General features: G+C 35.9%; 1 pseudogene; it reads left to right on the top strand.

Moving 5' to 3' along the window:
- The first annotated feature begins 2,205 nt into the window (after positions 1-2,205).
- LOC103545884 (small ribosomal subunit protein eS4, X isoform-like) lies at positions 2,206-4,622 on the top strand (annotated as a pseudogene).
- Positions 4,623-8,878: the final 4,256 nt, after the last annotated feature.

Genomic DNA, 8,878 nt, shown 5'->3' with positions numbered 1-8,878 from the left:
AGTTAACTCCTGAGTTCATTGACATAGTCCATAGTCCTTGATAGCTTCTCTCTTTCTGCTATGTCAAGATTTGTCAGTCTCTTCTTATACATTTGTTCCCAGACCTGGAACTAACCATTTTCCTTAAAGAGCTCTTGTTCTTTTTAATGGGAAATAGTAATTAAAGATCACAGTTTTGATGGTATGCATATCCATGGATTATCATACATGCTTATCTACTTTCCCATCCCTCAAAACTTAGATTCTGAATAACATAAAAAAAATACCTCATTTGCTTTATTACAAACTGCACACATAACATTCTCAGAATAATTATAATAAAACATATCTCAACACTATCACTATATGATGACTGGACAATGATAACATATTTTAAGATTTTTTCTTTTTTTTTTAATCCATAGAGATGTGTTTATTATTAATTGAAATAGCAACTCAACAAAGTTTTACGAGTTGATCTTTTAAAATATTCTTGCAAGTCAATTTTTATTTGTTTTGAAAATGGATGATGATGAATATCACAGTACTATGATATTTAGTCTTTTGACTATTTTGAAACATGTATAGAAGTTGTAATCAGAAAGATCAATGCAAGCATACTTGCATTTGTCCTGGCAAAGAAAAACACATAAATAATTTGAGTAAACGAAAACTTTCATGTGCTTTAAAATTGGTAGTTAAATATTATTAAAGCTAAATATTATTGCTATATAGTAGTTTTGGGAAATACTATAGGAAATTGATGTAATTGTGTTTTTTGATATAATATCGTTACTCTCTGATTCACAAACCATGAATCTGGATGCCATCTTTGAATCCTCTTCTCTTGCCCTCTTCAATGTTCCTTGAACTCTCCAATGTTGTTACAAAACTATCCCTTGATTGCTCTTCCCAAAAGCCACTCCCCAAATTTAGATCCTTATTGCCTGTCACATAGGCTCTTACAACAGTGTCAGCAGAGGTCTAACGGGGAGCCTGAATTCCAGCCTGCTGCAGTGATGAAGCAACCGGTCCCTCTGGGGTGGCAAGGAGCCAAGCGGGGAATCTCTACGTCTACCCATAGGTGGTAGTAATGAGGCATTGCCTCCTTCCCTTAGAGATGTGGTGTCATAGCAGATCTGATAAAACAGATTTAGATAAAATACAGAGTCTCACAATATAATATTCAAAATGTCCAGCATACAAAAGAAATAAGTTATACCAAGAACCAGAAAAATACCACCACTAGGAAAATACTTCAGTGCTGAGATAACAAAGAGATGAAAGACAAAAAGATAGTTTCTACTTCTGAGAAAACGCAGTGTTAGAGAACAATATTAACGGAATAGTATAATCTGCTATAATATATTGAAATACAAAATCTCACACCTCTTAGGATATTTGTCTTTTAAGGTTAAATTCTGTTGAAGATTATGATTTTGTTTCAATAGTATATTCTGGGTCAACACCTTATGAAAATGGATAGGATGTAATCACGTAAAGAGTTAATTTGCAGAATATTTAGAAGACTCCTTTTCCCAAAATAATTTTCCTCTGTTACTCACTCTAGCACTTGCAATCTGGCACCATTTTATTCAGAATCTTGGGTCTACTGAAGGCTACTTAAAATGAATAAGTATCTAATTAGTATCACAGGATTAAATATACCATACATATATTTGAGTTGAGGAAAGCAGCTGATGAAAGGTCTAAATGTACCCTGTTCCTGAAAATGGTTTTACCTGACATCTAGGAAAATCAGGAAGATAATGAGTTCTTGTGAGACCTGTGGCCAGCGAAGAATAATACTACCTTAGATGTGTCGTTTTGACCTTCTTTTACAAAATGTTTTTTATTTATATTATTTCAGTTGCTTTATACCTCATCCCTCATGCTCAAGGCAGATAAGAGTACACATGGTGTATAAACTATAAAGATCTGTTTTAGAATTTTATCTAAAGTCTTTTTTCTCTTTGCTTTAATAGATTATATATCTGTATATTTCTGGAGCTATGAATATTTGATAAAAGTTTTACTAAACATGTAACCATTAACACCGCAAAAATAAACTGATGTGGAGAACTGGTTAATTTTCATAATATCTTGGCTATTATAGTTAACAAATATACATATGATGAGAAATAGTTTTTTAAATCACATGGATCCTTTCCACAGGTCTCCAGCTTCAAGATATAAAGGAGAGCTCTTTTCGTGCCTAGCGCAACCATGGCTCATGGTCCCAAGAAACATCTGAAGTGAGCAGCAGCTCCAAAGCATTGGATGCTGGGTAAATTGACCAGCGTTTGCTCCTCATCCATCTACTGGTCCCTACAAGCTGAGGTACTGTCTCCTCCTCATCATTTTCCTAAGGGACAGACTTAAGTATGCCCTAACTGGAGATGAAGTAAAGAAGATTTGCATGCAGTAGTTCATTAAGATTGATGGCAAGCTCCAAACCAACATAACCTATGCTGCTGGTTTTATGGATGTCATCAGCATTGACAAGAGTGGAGAGAATTTCCGTCTGATCTATGACTCCAAGGATAGCTTTCCTGTTCACCGTATTACACCTGAGGAGGCCGAGTATCACTTGTGCAAAGTGAGAAAGATCTTTATGGGCATGAAAGGAATCCCTCATCTGGTGATCCATGATGCTCACACCATCCGCTACCCTGATCCTCTCATCAAGGTGAATGACACAATTCAGATTGACTTAGAGACTGGCAAGATACCAATTTTATCATTTGACATTGGTAACCAATGTGTGGTGGCTGGAGATGCTCACCTGGGAAGAATTGGGATGATCACCAACAGAGGGACATACCCTGGTTCTTTTGATGTAGTTTATGTGAAAGATACCAATGGCAATAGCTTTGCCACTTGGCTCTCCAACATTGTTTTTTTCTCCGCAAACCTCCCCAGTACATAGTTGTATATTTTTTAGTTGTGGGTCCTTCTACCTGTAGCATGTGGGACACCACCTCAGCATGGCCTAACAAGTGGTTCCATGTCTGCGCTCAGGATCCGAACCAGTGAAACCCCAGGCTAAGCAGAGCATGTGAACTTAACCACTCGGCCATGGGGCTGGCACCTCTCCAACATTTGTGTTATCAGCAAAGGCAATAAACCATGGATTTCTCTTCCCTGTGGAAAGGGCATCTGCCTCACCACTGTTGAAGACAGAGACAAGAGACTGGCAGCCAAACAGAGCAGTGGGTGAAATGATCTCTAGGTGACACGGCCAGAAGAGTCTTTGTACTTAATTAAAGTTAACACATCATGAAAAGAAAAAAGATAAAAAGGAGAAATAGAACTTTCAAGTCTACATCTACTGATTAGGATATATAATACAGTAAAATATGTAATTCTTCAGTAGACTCTACAAATATGATGAACCAACTACATGATTGCAAAATCAAATCATTAGATTTTAGATACAAAAGTTTCACATAAAGATGGGTAAGCCAGCATGAATCCGGCAGAGTAAATATCATTCATTTCCTTCAGGTCAATTTAGGCCTTAACCGAATGGTCTTGTTTTTAAATATAAAACAAGATTCTTTCATTTATCAGATTAAAAAACCAATTAACATATAAGTGGGCCTTTTTGAAGAATTCTGTATAAGCTACTTAGTAGTTATGTTAAAGCTTTTAAAATGAAAAGCTTTTAAGACTTATTCCAACAAGGTATCTTTACTGGTAAAAACTCAAAAGTGTGATTGTTTACTTGATATGAATGACCCCGTGAACTCTGAAATGAATGGCAGAATACAGATAATTGTATTTTACACTCACAGCTATAACCTGCATTGTGTACAATCTATTTAGAATTGCTATAATGTTACATTACAGTCTGTTTTATGCCTAATGTTTTCATTCTAGCATTTCTAAATTTCTCTGCTTAACAATTTTAAATTGAACTGTAAGGTAACAACATAATTTAGGTTACTGAAAGTCAATTAACTCTGCATGATACTTGAGAAAAAATTGGCTTACTCAATTGCAATTTCAGAAAATAAAAAGCTTCATTTTTGTTTGTAAAGAGTAGCTCCCATCAAGGACTATTTTTCTACTGGAATATATTTTTGGCTCCAACGCAGCAGAAAATAAAGATACCTTTTTCCCTTTTGCATTGTTGACTCCACAGTATCCCCCTGGCTGAAGAAATTTCCCTGAACAGTGTAGCCTGTTCAGTGCTTTGGGGTGCTTTAGGGAACATTGTTTCAAAAAAGATTAAACCGCTGATGGCTTTAGCTTTTAACCTCTGTCATAAATACAAGGACTCTTCTATATCCTCACAATTTAAATGCAAATAATCTTTAAACAAAACTAATCTTGAGGGCTTTTGTCTAAGGAGTGATAAATGGAAGGGAATTTTATAAAGTGTGATAGTGAGCAACTCTGGTTTCTTTTTCACATCAATCATCTCCCCACATGGATCAACAACTAAAATAGTTCAGTGCTTTGGAGGAAGTCGGGGAAAGCAAGTTCATCATTTAGCTGCTCGTGGAAATACCTTGGGGAGTAGTAGTTGATTCAAACGGTAAGTGTTAATTGAAAAACGTGTAAAGGAAACTGAAGGTCCTTCCTTTAGATTTGCTTACTTGCAGAACCAAATCTGAGTTGTGCCTAGAAAGCCTAATAATTTTGTCTAAAATGACATATGCTTAATACAAAGAAAGTATACAATTGTTAGAGTTCTTTTATATTGAAGAAATGAACTTATCTTTTCAAAACATTACTTTCGGCAGAATTTTGTGATAATTAAGATGGTATTTTACATATAGCCAACAGAAAGAAAACTTACCTTTGGTAATTTTAATTTTTCCTGATCTTACTGTTCAAATATTGCAAATTTAAAAATAAGAATTTGTGTTCAATATTTTCTCTTACTTCCACTGATTTTTTTAACACATAAAAAGTGATAGCAAATAAGGAAAAATTTAAAAATAAAAGAAGATAATGTATATTCTTTATTAAAAGGAATTAGGCTTCTTCATGGAGAGATTGAGCTCAGGTTCGGGACAGAGAAAGTACACATTGAGTCTGGATTATTTTGTTTTATCAAAGGTAAGAAAGGATTCCAAAGATCCTTAGGACATAAATAAAGGAGAAAGGAACCAGTTTGAAAATGCATCCCCTGGCTGGATAATAATGGATAATAATCTGCATTCATCCTGACGTGAATGAGTGAATAAATGAATGAAAAAGGAAAATTCTTCCTCACAGAAGCAGAGCCGCTAAAAAGTATAAGGAGAATTATAGAGTCAAAAAAAGAGTCAATACATGATAAATCTAGTAGGTCAAATTTGATAAATAAAATTAGTTATTAACTACAAAAAACTTTTTTGTAATAAGGATACCTGGTAGATTAGCTTAACAAAGTCATCAAATTAATATTACTATATCAGGACGAATTAACATTGTGTGTTCCCTGATACAACACATTGTTAAGAATAAACATCACTTTTGCGGTATTCCTACAAAAATGTATGCAAAACTCAAACAGAAGGACAAGTCTAAAAAAGAATGCACCTGTGCTCTTTAAAAGCGCCAAAGTCATATAGCGTTATAAACCAATGTTACCGCAACAAAAATACAAAAATAAAAATAAAATTGCCAAATTCAAGGGAGACAAAGGAAGTTTAAGGAAATATTCTAGATCAAAGAATACAAGACAACAGAATGTAATTTATGATATTGGACTGGATCCTGAACCAGGAAAAAATAAAGGACATTATTGGAACAACTGATGGAATTTGAAAATCAACTGTGGATTAGAGAACAGTATTGTATCAATATTAAATATTCTGATTTCAAAAACTGTACCATAGTTATGTAAGTGTATAGTATTTTTCATAGGAGGCATACAATGACATATTTAGGTTTAAAGGGACATGATTCTACAACATACTCTAACTGATTCAGGAAAATTAATTATTTATGTACATACACACACATGTGTAAGTGTGTACACTTATACAAACAGACAGAAAGGGGGCGGTGATAAATAGGCAAATGGGGCAAAATAGAGATATTTGGCCAAATTGCATAAAGATTCTGTGGGAGATCTTTAAGCTATTTTGGCAACTTCTGTTTTAGTTAGAGGTTATATCAAAATAAAAAAAGTTATGAAAGTAAAAATAAAGATAATATTACTCAACTGAATTGATAGAGATGAGAATTTGCTTTTATCACAGAATCAAAGGAATCATTTTATCCACAGGTTACAAGGAACACTGAAAATGAAATATAGCTGTGGTATAAATCAGATTGAATCTAAAATAGATATGAGCAACTAGAACTGCTTTGATATTTGAAATAATATCGAATTAAATCAACAGGCTAAACATTTTATTTGTTTATGTAAATTTTTTTAAAATTTAATTTAATTTAATTAATTTATTTTTTTCCCTAGGAATATTAGCCCTGAGCTAACATCTGCCAATCCTCCTCTTTTTTTCTGAGGAAGACTGGCCCTGAGCTAACACCCGTGCCCATCTTCCTCTACTTTATATATGGGACGCCTACCACAGCGTGGCGTGCCAAGCGGTGTCATGTCCGCACCCGGGATCCGAAGCAGCAAACCCTGGGCTGCTGAAGCAGAACGTGCGCACTTAACCACTGTGCCACCGGTCCTGCCCTATTTAAATTTTTTTACACCTTGTGGGTTTTTTTGAGGATGATTAGCCCTGAGCTAACATCCGCTGCCAATCCTCCTCTTTTTGCTGAGGAAGACTGGCCCTGAGCTAACATCTGTGCCCATCTTCCTCTCTTTATATGTGGGACGCCTGCCACAGCTTGACTTGACAAGTGGTGTGTAGGTCTGAACCTGGGATCTGAACTGGTAAACCCTGGGCCACCAAAGTGGAATGTGTGAACTTAACTGCTGTGCCACAGGGCTGGCCCAGACTAAATATTTTAAATACTTAATTTGTGATTACTTTCATTATCTCTTAAATACTGTTTTGCAGTAGCAACATTTAGCCCCTAAAACACAAGTAAGTCTTATTAGAGCTTCATTCAATAGGTGCTGATTCTTTCCTTGATTAATCCACTATTTGGTGTCATTATCTGTTGACAATTGTCATGTATAATATATAGTTGAGAGAGCTACCCAGGAAAACTGCTTGGGGTTCTTTATCTCAGGACTTGGAGATAAACAAAATAAAAAGCATAACAGAATGAACAAATCTTGGAAGGAAAACTAGTTACATCTTACCACTCATTTAACTATATATCTATATTGTTGAAAGATTTATGGTTGGAGTCAAATATAAATCTCTAGTTTCTCTTCACAAAGAACTGGAGAAACGCCTTGACTAATTTTAACTGGGAGAATAGTCTCTTTCCTAGTATTGTCCGGAATCCTTGACTTTCAACTTTTAATAAAATTTCCTATATCATTAGTTTCCCCTCCTTTTCTGTATTTCAATCAGTACATTATTCAACAAATACCAGATCCTTAAGTGTTCCACGGGAATAATAAACTAAATGATAATGTAATTTGTGTTCTGGGAGTTACAATCTAGTGAGACAGAGGGAGAGAGGGTGTAATTTGTGTTATGGGATAGCTTTGATTTTGTCAGGGTTTTTAGTACTATTTGCAAGATATTCATAATCTGAGTGCAGTTGTTTAAAGTCAGCTTTAAATATAGTGTCACCACTTTGTTGTTAATGAGAGCTGTTTCTTCCAATAAGCTCTTCGAATATTGTTTTTGCGTTGTCACCTGGGAATGACCAACCTGAATTTACATTTTGTTCTTTCTCTAATTTGAAAACTTTCTACCTTCTGCCTGTAATGTTGTCAATTTGTGGTAATAGGGAAAGTTATAGTCTGCCTAGTTTTTTGAGAAAAGTATCCCTCATTAGGCAGACACATGGATACACAAAGGCTAAAACCGTTAATATCTCTGCCTGGGTCCCTCTGTACCCCGCCAGAGCAATGCAGGGGTTTCCTTTTTAACTCTTTCCTTTCTAACATTATGCGGGCCCTATTGCCTCACTTTCTATGTCCCAAATGAGCAGCAGTTCCCCATCCGTACAGAATAAAGTCAATAATATTTCCACCGTCTGCTGTCCATTCTCTACCTTGGCAGCCCCTTCTCATCTTTGAAGAAGTAGTTCAAATATCATTTCCTCTATGAAATATAAAATCTTTCCCAAATCCAGTCCTTACACTTAATTTCCTGTACAGCATCCTGTGTATATCGTAGGGGAGGAAAAACATGTCCTCTACCTTCTTACGTTTGTAAGTGAGGCCCACACATTAAACTGCCAAAAGACTGATTAACAGGAGAAAAGGCATAGAAATTTTGATGATGTGAATATTTTTATATGCACGGGGCTTCCCCTAAAAAGAAGAGAAAACCCAAAGAAGCAGTTAGACTCTGGAGATTAAATATCATTTTTAAAAATTGGGGGCTGGCCCCGTGGCTGGGTGGTTAAGTTCACACGTTCTGCTTCAGTGGCCCAGGGTTTGCTGGTTCAGATCTTGGGCGTGGACCTACACACCGCTCATCAAGCCATTCTGTGGCGGCATCCTGCATAGGAGAACTAGAGTGACCTACAATTAGGATACACAACTATGTACTGGGGCTTTGAGGAGGGAAAAAAAAAAAGAGGAAGATTGACAACAAATGTTAGCTCAGGACCAATCTTCCTCACCAAAAAACATTAAAAAAAATGCAGTAAATTGTAGAAAAGTGATAGACAAGAGGAAGAGACTTGGGCTTCTAGGGGTGGTAAACTGCAGGCAGGTAAATATATGGGGGAAGCTAATGGCAGATAAGGGTTAATTTAGTAAGGTTGGCTTATGCAGACTCACTTCAGTGCCTTCGGCATCTCTAGCGATACGAGTTGTTCTGTCGTTCCTGGTAAGAGAGATGATAGTGTCCCC

The sequence above is a fragment of the Equus przewalskii genome, chromosome 31 (assembly GCF_037783145.1).
Source record: "Equus przewalskii isolate Varuska chromosome 31, EquPr2, whole genome shotgun sequence".
NCBI lineage: Eukaryota > Metazoa > Chordata > Mammalia > Perissodactyla > Equidae > Equus > Equus przewalskii.
Note: the sequence above shows the minus strand (reverse complement) of the source record. Positions and strands in the feature narration are given on the sequence as shown.